At 40.9% G+C, this 14,808-nt stretch overlaps 2 long non-coding RNA genes and 1 pseudogene across 3 annotated transcripts; all 3 read left to right on the forward strand.

Moving 5' to 3' along the window:
• The first annotated feature begins 571 nt into the window (after positions 1–571).
• On the forward strand, positions 572–2,173 carry LOC136353942 (uncharacterized). The gene is made up of 3 exons (XR_010737515.1): positions 572–782; positions 1,379–1,767; positions 1,847–2,173. It is a non-coding gene; the product is annotated as an uncharacterized lncRNA (long non-coding RNA).
• Positions 2,174–2,603: 430 nt separating this feature from the next.
• Positions 2,604–6,137, forward strand: LOC136351203 (pentatricopeptide repeat-containing protein At3g21470-like; annotated as a pseudogene).
• Positions 6,138–6,379: 242 nt separating this feature from the next.
• LOC4350471 (uncharacterized) lies at positions 6,380–9,349 on the forward strand. Of its 2 annotated transcripts, XR_010737513.1 has the most exons (4): positions 6,380–6,534; positions 6,904–7,243; positions 8,140–8,294; positions 8,986–9,349. It is a non-coding gene; the product is annotated as an uncharacterized lncRNA (long non-coding RNA). The 2 variants fall into 2 exon arrangements; XR_010737514.1 differs by lacking the exon at positions 6,380–6,534 and having other exon boundaries at positions 6,961–7,243; positions 8,140–8,290.
• Positions 9,350–14,808: the final 5,459 nt, after the last annotated feature.

Genomic DNA, 14,808 nt, shown 5'->3' on the forward strand with positions numbered 1-14,808 from the left:
ATGGACGGATCAACTCGCGATATCAGTCGTTGGATGAAAAGATCTAAGTGTTAAAAATAATCAGTATGGATGAAACTGGTACATTTCTTTTCTCATGATCATGATCATGATGATATAGATATAGATATACGCCCTATTATTTTCTGATGAAATTATAGATTTTACCTCGGTCTCTATTAGCACGGTTTTCAAACTACTAAACGGTATGTTACATGCGAAAACTTTCTATATAGAAGTTTTAAAATATCAAATATATCCATTTGTCAAGTTTGTAATAATTAAAACTTAATTAATCTTTTTACGTGCTCTAAATTAATCTTTATCTTCGTGAGTTTCAAATGCCACGTGTAGATAGATATAGATATAGATGAAAGATCGTTTCAGCAATTATTTAAATTAAAAAGTTAATTAAAATCCCTCTCTTACCTTTGGGCCGAATCCGGCCCATCTCCTTCAATCTCTCCCCGTTGGCCCAGCCCAGCAGCCCCTCTCCCTCACCATCCTTCTCTCCTCATTATTTCAGGCCCATTGGCCCAATAACAAAAGAACAGCCCAAAATCTAATTAACCCTATCCAGCTGACACAGCCAGGACAGGAGAGCGACCGGCCGACCGCCGATGCGCCGCTGTCAACTCGCCATCGACGGTCGACCGTCGTCGGCGGCAGCGCATCGCCCTCGCCCATCGCACCGTCGGCTGTTGCCCGTCGCGCGGTAGCCGAGTTGCGCCGCACCGCCTCGGCGCCTCCCCGGGCCGCGACGCCGCCCGGAGCTCCAGACGAAGGTAATTCTTCCCCTGCCCATAGCTCTGTACTGCCTAAATCCAGAGATGGTTACTTTGGTTAGAAACATTTTGGATTAGGAGTTGTTCACAGTTGAATCTAGGATGGTTCATTTGATTTAGGATTTAGGATTTAGTTTATTTGAATCCAGTAATCTGGAATGGTTCATGGTTGAACATTTTTATTTTAGGATTTGAATCCAGCCATCCAGGGATGGTTCATGGTTGAACAATTGAACTTCGAAACTTGTGATTCACTGATTTGTGAAGCTTTGTAGCAGAGTTAGTATTTATCAGTGCACATATTTAGCAGTGTTAGCAATGTTAGTACTTAAATTGGAATACCATATTGTAGTATTTATCAGTGTACATGTTTTCAAAATATCAAGAAGCCGAAAGTTCCTTTCTGAATTGTAAGATTTCTTATCATTTTGCCATTTTCTATGCTCTATAAATTTGATATGTTTTGTCAATTAATAGTTTAGTACTGTACTTAAATATGCTTAACGCATTCAATTTATGGTCGATTCTATGAACACTATACCGTTTTATATTATACAACTATTAGACTTTGGGTTGAAAATTTTTTTCTCTTCTAGTTTCAAATACCTAAGTTGAAAATCCTAAGCCTGCCCTTGCCCGTGGGTCCGCGCCGCGCCGCCGCGACGCGGGACGCTATTTCTTCATTGCTTCGACGATCAGCGGTGAGCCATAGAGCCAAGCAATGCTAGGTCGTTGGCCGGCTCCTCTCTGCCTGTCCGGTTGTTCGCCGCTCCACCTCTCCTCGCCGGATTGCTGGTCACAGCCGTTCTAGCCTGTGGCCTACGCCACACAAATCCACTCTCGCTCAATGTCGTGACGCTGCCATCGGCTTCGGCGTGGGAACTCGAGATGCCAGCTGAGAGCCGAGATGGCGAGACCAAGATCCCGTGGCTGGCTGGCTTGCTGGCACTCACTGCCATGCGCCCGTGCCGGTGCCACATTGCTGGTGAGGTTCCTCTACTTCTGGGCTCTAGAGCTCTACTCCTCTTGCTCTTAGCTTCATAATGCAATCTGTGATTTTTTAGAGAAAAAGGTCACAAGGACCCGGCTTATATTGAAAGCCAATGAGGGCAGTCTTCTGGGGCAGGCCAACTTTACAAGCAATGCAACCTGTGATTGCTACTAGAGTACTATCATAATGTTATATTGTCAATTTGTGATTAGCGAACCTGTGAATATGCAATTTATGATTACTGATTAGCTTCCCTCATTGATCATACTCATGGCTAATTGATTAGCTCATAGCATAGGATGCTGATTTGTGAATGATTGAATGCGAATAGATTGCTTCTGTTATTGCAGGATTGGTATTCTTTTATTGGGTAAAATATGAAGAGTGAGGATTGGTATTAGCCTACTGTAATAATTGCACATTTTGAGCTTGCTTGTTAAATTAGTCGATTATTAATATCATAAGATATTGTTACTATATTTGCATCGCCTTTTAACCAAATTTGTACTATGCATGGTGTTTGCGGTGTTTGAAAAATTTTCATGTGTGATGTGAACTTTTGAAATAGGACTACCCAACAAAAAATTTCTGGCTAAGCCCTGCTTGGAATGGCTAATTTGTAATCAATCCTGCCACTTTTGTTGCTTGTGATTTGTGGGATTTGTTACCTGTCAATTTAGTCGTATTACCCATTTGCAACAGAGCAACACTGTTTATCTCCTTCATCCTTAATCGTGAGCTTTTGAATGCTAGATTTCCAGGAACTTTTTGTTTGACCCAATGACGTTATAAGCCCCAGGTAGCAGCCGCCGCCACAGCTGCACGGGCGGATGAACGCTCGCCATGGCGGCCAGTCGAGCGAGACAGCTCCACATAGGGATGTAAGTGGTTAACCCGCGAAACCCACTTATAGGTCAAAATAAGCAGGTTTAAGTGGGTTCGCGGCTGACCCACTTACACCCTTAGCTCCACGGCCTTTACCTGACGAGAGGATGTTGTGACCCTGACAAGTGGGCCAACCTCAGCAAGGACTACGCCTCCAACTCCTTCCTCTGGGAAGCCGCCATCATCTACTCAAAGCAACTGCCCCATCGTACGCGCTGCCTGCCTCTCCTCATCGTCCTCCTCAAGGCCACCGCCTCCCGCGTGGATCCCATCCTCGGTCGGCAGGGCGCTCCACGCGGAGGCTGTGAAATCCGCCAACGCCCATGACCGCCTCGTGGGCACCACGCTGGTGTCCGGTGTACTGCAAGTGCGGCCTCCTGGCCAACGCACGCGGGGTATTGGACAGAATGCCGGACCGGAACACCGTGACGTGTAATGCCATGCTCACCGGGTATACGGCGGCGGGCGACATGGCCAACGCTGAGGCGGTGTTTGCCGGCATGGGCTCACGGACGCCCGTCACGTGGGCGACGCTGATCCGGGGGTTCGCGGAGGAGCGCGACATGGTGGATGCGCGGCGGTGGTTCGAGGCCGCGCCGCCGGGCATGCGGAACGTCGTCACGTGGACCGTGGCTGTGCAGGGTTACATGGCCACGGGGGACATGGAGACCGCGAGGGAGCTGTTCGACAAGATGCCTACGTGGAACGCGTTCGTGTGGTCATCGATGGTCACTGGGTACTTCAAGGCTGGCAATGCCAACGAAGCGCACGCGGTGTTCAACAGAATACCCGTGCGAAACTTGGTGAATTGGAACACGCTGATAGCGGAAATGCTTACCATCGGCAGTCCGGCCAGAAATAAAAAATCGGACGTCTTAATCTAAAAGAACAACAGTGTAGGTGCATGGTGCAACGGTTGGTCAGGTGTACTGACAAGCAACGGAGCATGTATACAAACATGTTTCAAAATTTAAATGATTTTTACTCTTAAACTATTTATCCAAATTTCAAATTAATTATATCATTAGATTCGTTATAATTAAATCTTTATAACAAGATATCACATGACTACATTCCGACGACTTTTAATTTTTCTTTTTAAATGTTGCACACATTGTTACTGAAATGTTCCAACAAGCATTTGTTGATGTTTCACTAATTCATTAGCAATGTTTCATGCTATCTTTTTTTATATGTTTTAGCAAATATATTTTTTATGTTTCAACAATAATTATAATTCGATGTTTCGATCTAAATATAAAAAATGTTTCACTAGTCGGGACTTAATGTTTCATGTAATAATGATTATTGTTGTCGTCAAAACTTTTTTATATATTGTACTTCTTTGGAATAATTTGTGAAGTGGGTTGAAACATCTCCACAAGTGATGAAAGAATTATTTTTAAATAGTTCAACATAAGTTTGTTTTCTTCTAGAAAGCATATATATTTTTATCAAAATATATTCATGTGAGATCTTGTTATAAATTATAGATTGGATATATATTTTAGAATAAAAATTTGTTTAAAGTTTGATTAAGAGAGAGAAAGTAATGGTGCCTCAGGCCACCTTGGCAACCAGCTCTACTCCTACATGCATGCATGTGACAACATCGCTTCTCGAACACGTCCCTACGAGGAGTAGCATTCGATATTTGAAAAAATATTGAACGTAAGATTTGTAGCGTCAGATTTAAAAATATTTCAACATAATGAAGTATTTGTGCAAAAATCTAATGGTATAATTGAAATTTAGATCAGATATATAATTTTGGAGAAAAATATTTACAATGTGAGGAAAAAATTAGGCACGTGTAATAGGAGGGAGAGAGAGAGAGTATGCAAGCAGCAGCGCAAGCAATACATGCAGGGCAGGCAAGCAACGCAGCACGGGAGTGCGGGAGAGAGCATTGACCAACAAATGAAACATTAAGTTATATATGGTGAAACAAAGAATACAACAACTGAAACATTTAAATATTTTTATGACACATGGTGAAGATACACGTTGAAACATGTCACTGTCACATATGAAACAACAAGTATTGACGGATTGAAACATATGTGTTTCTTTTATTAAAATATAATCATGCGATATCTTGTTGTAGAGATTTAATTACAATGAATACAACGGTGTGATCGGATCATAGATTAAATAAGTAATTTAAAAGAAAATTCATTTTAAAGCTTGCTAAAATACATACATGTTGCATGCATGAGGTGGAGAGAGAGTAGTAGCAGATAGTTTCAGGAATTTTGTGAAACACACCGAAGACACATATTGAAACATATCATTATCACGTATGAAATATTTTATTCTAACGGTTTGAAACATATGTTTTTTTTTGACATAATATAATCATGTGATATCTTATTGTAAAGATTTAATTGCAACGAATACAACGGTGTGATCGGATCGTAGATCGGATAAGTAATTTAAGAGGAAAAAATATTTAAAAAGAGGATGAAAGAATGAAAAGAAACAGCTAGGCACATACATTACAGTGACATGGTTCGTTCCCACATGCGCTCGTTTAGACGTCCGATTTTTGGTGTGATGCCGGACGTCCGAGCCGTAGCGCTCTTCCGCTGATAGCGGGGTATGCCAAAATAGGATGCTCCGGGAAGGCACTGGAAGCATTTCACTCGATGCTGGATGACAGGATCAAGCCGGACGAGTTCACCATGGCAGGGGTGCTCTCTGCCTGCGCACAGCTCGGTTCGCTAGAGCAAGCAAGAAAGGTACATAGTTTCATCATCCAGCACCGTATCCGGAAGAACCACTTCGTTCTGAATGGCCTGGTTGACATGTTCGCCAAGTGCGATGACCTCGCTTTCGCACGAAAGATCTTCGACAACATGCAATGGAGGAATACCGAATGCTGGAACTTGATGATCTCTGCACTTTCCACCCATGGATAGAGCATAGAGGCTATTAAATTGTTCTCCAAGATGGAGTGTTCGGACCAGAAGCCTAATGCGATCACACTTCTCGCTGTGCTTGGAGCTTGCACGCATGGAGGATTTGTAGATGAAGGACTAAGAATCTTCAACAAGTTCGATGTTTACGGGGTTGCTGCTGCAGTGGAGCATTCTGGTTGCCTGGTTGACCTCCTGGCCTGTGCTGGAAGATTGAGAGAAGCTTATGAGATTGTCAAGAACATGCTTGTTCAACCAAACGAGGTGATCTGGTGCTCCTTACTCGGAGCTTGCAGGGTGCATGGCGATGCAGAGATGTCTGAACTCGTATCAAGTGAGATTCACCAATTGCACTCCTGTCGTGTGTCAACCAACGATGCAGAGTACATACTGCTGTCAAATATCATGGCCTCATCGGAGAGATGGGAGCAGGCTGAACGCATGAGGAGAAAGATGGCGCTCCATGGAGTTGGGAAGACTCCAGGGTGCAGTTCAGTTGAGCTCGATGTTCCCGAACAACAAGTACGCGCAGGCAGTGGTACGTTATCCCAATTACATTAACTGCATTTTTTGGTTGTCTCATGTGCTGGATTTTCTATTAACAATACTTCTGGTACATAGGTGATTAGCCAAGGACATTAGATGAATCAGACAAGGAAATTTTGTGTTTTGCTGCATCCCTTTATCAACTGTTGCTGGGCTTCTGGCATAGAAATAACCATACGCTTCATGTTAATTTTATATGCTAATATCAATCAGCAGGCACAACTGAATTCTGTATTTGAACATCGATTATTGTGGCTGAAATGTTAAAAAAGAAATCTTCACAAATGATACCAGAAAACATTTTCGCCAAATTTCCTAGATCAAAGGCGCCATAAAGGAGTTGGGAAGACTCCAGCAGGGTGCAGTTCAGTTGATCTTGACATTCCTGAACACCAAGTACACCCAGGCAGTGGTACGTTATCCCAACTACATTAACTGCATTTTTGCTCGTCTCCAATGTTCTAGCGAAGCGGTTTAACAAATTAGCCAGAAAAGAAAAGCCCCTCATGTTCTGCATTTTCTATTAACTAGTATGCTCCTTGTACATTAGATGATTAGACAAGGGAATTTTGTAATCTGCTGCATCCGTTTATCAACTGGATACGATGCTGACAACTGTGCAATTCCCTCTATAAAAAACGGTTCATGTCAGTTTTATATATACTAATGTCAGTGTGCAGGCACAACTGAATTCTGTATTTTAACATCAATTTTTGCGGTTTAAATGTTAAAAGAAACCAAACTATGTTCACTAGTGATACCAGAACATACTTCTGTACAGGTGCATGTGGCGCCCCGCTGGGGCCTGAACACGCATGCCGCCAAGATCCCCTTTCTCGGAGACACCCCGGGCTTGTGAGCCCATGAGCAATGGGAGGCGCCGCCGCGCACCTCCGTCCTGGAAGGAGCGGACCGCGGACGCGCTCGCACCGGTGTCGGACTGGCTCGAGTCTACCTCCCCCGAACCACCGCGCCCACTTCCTTCCGCAACTGCAGTCGCCCGCGGTGCGTTTGCGTAGCCGCCGACAACCTTCGCTTGAGTAGAGGACATGGCATCCACCGTCCTCTCGTTCACGGAGTTTTCTCTTCGGGCGCGCGACCACCCCACGCACCAATGAGAGGTATGCACTCCCGACCTACACTTTTACCTTTTTTACATCAAGCGCTGCCTCCTGATATGTTTGGATGTTGGAACTCATGCTTCTTTTCTGGAGATGTAATCATGCAAAGTAGTACTTACATTTGAAGATTTTTGTCCTCCCTTTTTTGCCTCGTTTGTTCTTCCTTTTGGTCGTAGCAATTAGTACAAGTTACTGTGTGCTTCGATTTCTTCAATTTTTTTCAGGTTCTACTACATTGGGGATCTGAAGCCCCAGGCTCAGCAGTTCATCTTACTGAACTTCTTTTTTAATAAAAAGGTGGTATGTGTACATGAATCTTGCCCATTTTTTTCCTAAGAAAGTATTGTCCATTTTTTTTTTCTGAAAATTGGTTCATGTGCATGCACTTACGGCAAGAGCAAGGATGAATAAATCCTTGTTTTTTTTTGTCCTAAAGCGCTGCAAGGATGCCTAGGAACAAATTTCAGATTTTTTTGGTTGGCTGGATGCACTTGAATTGAAATTTTCTGTTTAATGATTTCCCCCCATCTCGTTTGGATGCGCCAATTTACTCTCTATCATTCCTGATTTTCTAGGCAATTTAGCCAGTATACAATGTAACTTTTGCTTCGCTCCGTCCATGTTCTTTTCTCTAGAACTAGACAACAAATTCTCACTGCTGCAATTTGCTCTTTTGCTGTCCCAACTCACGAGTCACGAAAAAAAAATGGTGTCTGTTGTGAGAATTTGAACACAACGTACTTCATTTTTTCATTACAGATTTTTTTTGTCTATGTGGATTCCATTTGCAAATCTTGTCCATCAATTGCCCAATAATCAAGGAAATATTGATTACATGCTATATTTTTGAACTGGCAGCTCTTATATTTCAAAACATGGGCTTGTTGATTTTGTAGGAATCATTGTGTATGCAGTGAGAGGACACCAGCTGCTGATTTGAGGTGCTGCTCACAGTCACTGGTTTCGAACATTGGGTAGAGTTCCCAAAAGAGTGGATGAGGTGAGCACTCAACAGGAACCATCAGGCAACAACCATCCTTCAGCTATGCAAGTATCTATCATTCCACCGCTATCTATCAGAATTTCCAGTTTGCTCATTTGTATATTGTAGTATTACAAACTATCTTTTGTTTTTATTGTGCAAGTATCCATTTTCATCATGTAGTGAGCATTATTTTTCAGATCCACAGACATTGAACAATATAATATCGTTCTTTCCTAATTAACTTATCAGTGAACATATCATGACAAAAATGTTCTTTTGCTTGAGCAAGTACTTAATAATGACTTCCCAAAATGTATTACATGTGAATGGTCAGCATGTTCACTTCTACTCCCTCCGTTTCACAATGTAAGTCATTATGGTATTTCCCACATTCATATTAATGTTAATGAATCTAGATAGATATATATGTTTAGATTCATTAACATCAATATGAATGTGGGAAATGTTAGAATGACTTACATTGTGAAATGGAGGGAGTATCATATTAGTTGTGATGCGTGTGCTAGTGAATTTGCTTTCTTATTATCTATTACTCCTTTTATTGGGATTTTTCATTCATGACACTACAATTTGTGCAATTTTATTGGTCTTATTCATTTTTTTTTGTTTTTTTCACTTTTCCTTCAGTTATAATACCTAGAAGCATTTTTTATTTTATTAACCGATGGATTTGCACCATATCTAATGCTTGTTTTCCCATGGATTGCACTGATTCAACAGACTACATGTTTTGCAGATAATACAGTAATTGCAAAGTCATGGCAGGCTTTCTTATGATACATCACCCTAAAATCAGAAAAAAGGTGATGGCCACTTTTACTAGCTTAGTGGGTCAAAAGTCAAAACAAGCTGAAGCTCCACCTCCACTGTATCCTAGTATGTTCATCAATACGGGCCAAAAAAATTATGCTTGTCTTGTGCCAAAAGTACTGGGATGTGCCCATCGAGGCTTTGCAAGTGTTTACGAGCTGTTCGAATTACTGTTAGGTGGGGTTTATTGGTAACCGGTATCTATGTAAAAGGTGCATTTAACAGTCCTGGTGGCTGATGTTATTTTAAGAACAAGAAACCTGACGTTTCAAGATGAATCTCTGAAATCATGTTCAGTTGTCAAATACGCAAATGGATAGCTGAACGTTAAGAATATAGTAAACTTATGTTGCAGTTCATTCACAACTCACTTCAACTTTCCAAGGTCGAGAAGTGTTCCCCCAGACTCGCCCCCAGAAAATGATCTTTGTGAACTAAATAAAAACTGAGATGAAGAAAAAATCTCTCTATTAATGATGCTGTTACAAGCTATCATGCAGGAACAAATAGGAGAATGTAACACAGAACGTGCGTACAAAGTGATATTCTTCCATTCACGACAAACTTAGGTACATAGATAGTATTCATAATCAGAAACACCTGGAAACACAAATTTCTTCCTCGCAGGGTGCAAACCTTTTGCTTGGAGGCTTATGAGGAGAGCATTTCCAACAGCACAAAACCTTCATCATAGGATCAATGCTATCAGCTCATCATGTACGAGATGTGGCCATGTGGGCAGCAAGAAGATGAAAAACATTTTATTCTTCCGCCGCTACTTTAGTAGGCTGATTTAGTTTAACTTGAAAATAGATTGCCTTATTTTTTTTGAGAAGTACACATGATATTTTGGCCTGCTTCCAGGTGTTAGATGCTTCCTGGAAGGAGAACTACATAACTAGAATAGGCATCTTCATCCATGATCCAAAATCACACAATGCCCTTTTTTATCAGAGCTCACTCAGTAATCCTATTCTTATCTCCCTTAATATATAGCTGAACCTGCGTGTCTTGTGATAGCGATTAAAAGCACTCATAATCTGAAGATCGCAGACCCGGTGCAATAGTGGTGGAAACTATAAAAATAGACTTTCAAAACAACCCAACCAGGTCACTCGTCCTTGAACTTGAAGTTCATATGGATTTAAAGAAAATAATAGATAAAATTTAATTTGGGACCACAAACTATTCAAGGCAGTCTGATCTGGACTGGGAAAAAAAAGGAAAAATAAACTCTTATCATGCAAAATAAATTAACAGCAAATCTCCATATATCGTCTCAGTGAACAGTGAACAAATCGAGCCCATAAGAGAAGTGAGACAGCGTGAAAAGTTTTCACCTATGATAGGTCCAGCTAAACTTGACCTTCCTCTGCTCATCCTTGTTAGCCCTGTCCTCAGTCAGTGTACTTCGTGTTTTCTGAAAATTATTATCTTGACATCATCATCATCATCATCATTATTATTATCCACATTGCAACTTTGCGTATTCTTTTTTCATTCTGCTAACTCTAGGTTTTGAGACTTGAGAATGATAATGGATCTTGTTGCAAGGTAGCTTTGTTTTCCGTAGATTATTCCCTTCGTGAATGCTACGGAACATCATCCCGCCATGCATCCCCATGCTGTATGCGTTACCGAATACCGATCTCCTTTGCAAGCCGTGACGTGTACATGCACGTATGCACATTGCGAGAATGATGACTTAGGAGTTACTAGTCGCCAACCCGAGTGTTTCACGGGGGTTATTTATCATCGTCATAAATACTAAAATTCTAATAATATATTGGCCGTTTTATAAGTTATGGCAATTTGCATTAATAGAGGGTCTACATCAATTGCTACTCCTTATTTCAAAATGAAATTAACAAAATCAACTTCAATATTTTTAATTCTGGATTTAGAAAGTAATAGGTCTTGAGAAAAAAAACTAGAACCTAAAGAGCCCATGGTATATTGTTTATACTGAACAATTGGTTCGATTAACAGCTCTAAATTCAAAAATAGTAATTGTAAAATATGTAGCCTAATTATACTTTTTCCATGATTGAATAAATGTGATGCTCAGAATTAAAATTAAAGTATCGAAACTCTATTTGTCAGTAAGTCCAAACTTATTATTTTTAGTAACTAAGTCCAAACTCTGTTTTCTAAGTATCTTGTAGATTAGTTATTTGGATTGATGTCGTTTTTTTATTGTCCTGAACATGAATTCAATGTGATGGATTTAATCTGTTTATCTATTTGCTTTCTTGAACACTTATCTGTTCTTGGTGCTGGGGTTAACTGTAGATGGCCTGAAAAATGTACATGTGGGATCAACCAACCAAGTGTTCAGTAGTATTTGAAGCACATTCCATCTAAGAACCACAAATTTTGTTTTTCATTTTGGACTACTACCTTAGTGCTTAACCCCACGGAGGTTTGGTCAGAAGAATGTTGGAAAGTTACCTCAACCACTAATCTTAATTTTACTGATGTATATGCCTCCTGGCTCCTTATATCATATACTTCACTGTTGTATTCCTTACAGGTCGTGAACCCAAACGACGTTATTCCCTTCTCAAGATCAGCTCAATGGAATCGAACATGAGGTACCTGTTTATGTTTCATGCACTTCAGGTTAATTAGCTGTAATAAAACAGTGAGGAAATTAGAAGTAGTCTTGATATCAGCTGACTGGGAAAGTGCATCTTAATCCTTGTTGACTAATGTGATCTGTTGTCACTCTCTCTTTATATTGCAGAATGTACACACTGATGGTTCTGAAGAATTTGAACCAAATGACCTGGATCAACAAAGTATTGACGAACTAATGGCAGAGAATAACTTGGTACTGTTTTAACATTCTCTTTGTCTAATTCTAGTACTGTGGCATGTTGGTGTCCTTTTAATTCATGGTGGCATGCTCTATTTTGCTTCAAATACCCATTCCTCTAGATAATTCCAGGATAATGGAAACAAATAAAAATGTACTGGCTACATTTAATCCTCGTTTTACAGCATACGCAGATTATTGATTAAAATGACCTGGACAGTGAGTGCACTGCATGATTTTGTCAACATTGTCAGACTCAACAAGGATGACAATATGGCGTTCTATTCTTGTCTGGATAAAAACATTGAAGCAGAAAAACTGAGATATTACCATCATATAGTGCTAATTATCATTGTGCAATGATTCAGCACATCCCCTATTTGCAATGACAAACTATTTGCTTGGGATTTGCAGAAAAAGTTGACCTTTGCAAGAAAGGATTTTAAAACCGAAGACGACAGTGTATGCAGGTACAGAGGAACTCTATTTCAGGAGTTACTAGATTTGATTGCAGAGTGTTTCGGCAGCAACACCATTGTGAAATGAAGTGAGTGACTCTTGGAGATAGATACTGAATATGTATATATGTGTATGTTTGGAGATTAATTTGGGATGTGGGTGATGTGACTCATGGAGATTGATTACTGAATATGGATATATGTGTATGTTTGGAGATTAATTTGGCATGTGGGTGATATGAATATGGATATATTCTTTGAATTGATGTGGGATTTTTGTGAGTATTTGGTGTTTGCCCTGCAATACCATTTTTTTACTACAGTATTATAGGTGCTTGTCATACACTTCGAATCGACACCTTTGTGGCTTAATAGGTGTCAACTGTAAACACAAAACCAGCACCTATGTGACCCACTGGGCCGCTAGGTGCCTGCCACTGGCAACAGGACTTCTTTGCCGCCACCTTCTGCTTCTACGCCACCACCTACCAGTCCACCATCTTCATCGCACATGGGCATCGGTTCTCACACTGCGGAGGTCATTGACAACAAAGAATGTGACACCGCCGGCGGGGAGGGGAGGATGCTGCACCCCTACCACCGCCTCCCTGTGGGGAGCCTGCTGCCTCTCCACCCGTTGGATCTGGTAGAGGGGAGGGCACCCCTGCCTCCTGCCACCCCTCCTCGGGTGCCGTCGCCTACCGCCTCCCCTTCCGCTGGATCTGGTAGAGTGGTGGGCACTACAGCCACCCGCCTACTCCCAGCCACGGTGACCACTATCATCCGCGAGTGGTGACGGTCGTTATAGACCAATTTCGACCGTCAATACATCCGAAAATAAAGAAGAACTAGCAATGCTTGCATGCATATTTGTTTAAAAATAATATATTTTCACTTGTACTTGGCAAAGTATTGGTGTACAGGAGATCTTCGTATAAATGATGGAGAAAGGATGAAAATAATCGTTCGATCAATCAGAGCTCGACGTGTGGCACACTTATGGACGAATGGGCCCACAAACCCATTTGAACACCTACAATTTGGCCCAACCACCATACCACTGAGCTTAGGATCCATCAAATGGATTACAGGAGAAAGGATGGGCCAAATGGACCAGCCCAGGGTTCGGCCGAACCGTCACCAGCTCCGTTCATCCTGGCCTTCCACGTGGATGTCCTGGATTACTCCTCAATGACGGTTGCGGGGTGTTTAGGATATTTCAGCCGTTACAACCATCATATGGAGGCTATCTCTCTCTCCATTTTAACACACACTAAGGTGGATCAAGCAAGAAGCTCTCTAGTTATTTACTTTGTTCTAGTGCTAATGGAGTAGAATTAGAATAGTTTCTTAGTTCTTCAAGTCTTCCGGAGATTTCGGGTATAGCTCTAGTAGCTCTTCTATCGCTTGTAAGACTTTATTCTGTAATGAAATATTATTTTTTAATATAGTTTTGGTCATTTACTTTACTTATATAATTATTCGAGTGCCGACTTTAGTTCATACTTGACTCATAATAATTATGTAGCTAGCTTAGTGGAGATATGTAATGGTATTGGCTTGGTGTTCATTTACATGATTGCTCTATGTCATCTTCAGAGATATAGAGTAATATTTACTAATATAAGCGCGATGCTTAGATTATTACATACCATTAAATGGTGCTATATGCTATGGATCTGTAGAGGTAGGCCGTTGATGGTGACAGCTCAATACGGGTATTCATCCACGTGTGTAAATAGGGCTAAGAGTTTCTCCTGGTGTGGGTACTCCTCCATATCTATTACCGGTTGGATGACCATGACGGATTGTCGTAAGAAACTCGACAATCAGAGGTGGTTTCTCGATATACTAGGAGGGCATTGTTAGGGGGTATTGGCTTCATAATTGTATAATAGCAAGTGTAGACTAAATAACTATATACTATAAGTACATAAATGATTCTTTTCTTATTCTTTTCGCACTTAGCCTAGATTATCATTTTAGTGAGAGTATCCTTCTGTGTGTCTATCTATCCTTACCCCTAAAATGATCTACATAAGTGATACTACCTCCGTCTCAGAATATAAGCATTTTTAGAGTTGGACACGGTTAATAAGAAAGTAGATAGAAGTGAATGATGGATGGTTGTGATTGGTTGAGTAGTGGAGGCAGGTGGGAAAAAGAATGGTGGAGGATTGTGATTGGTTAGAAAGAGAATGTTGGTGAAGAAGTTGTTATATTTTAGGAAAAAACTTGAGGGCTAAAAGTTGTTATATTTTGGGACAGAGGGAGTATAAATTACTAGCATAGTACTCTCCTATCATATCTTTCCTTGGGATTAAATAAATATGATACCTTGTAATACTTCTGGGTGAAATGCTACAATAGTATATCCGTGTACTTGCGGATTATATCTGTAACAGTAAAGAACACCAAGTAATATTTCGAGCACCATTACTGGAAATTATATTTTTAGCAATGTCATTAAGAA

Source organism: Oryza sativa, chromosome 11, assembly GCF_034140825.1.
Source record: "Oryza sativa Japonica Group chromosome 11, ASM3414082v1".
Lineage (NCBI taxonomy): Eukaryota > Viridiplantae > Streptophyta > Magnoliopsida > Poales > Poaceae > Oryza > Oryza sativa.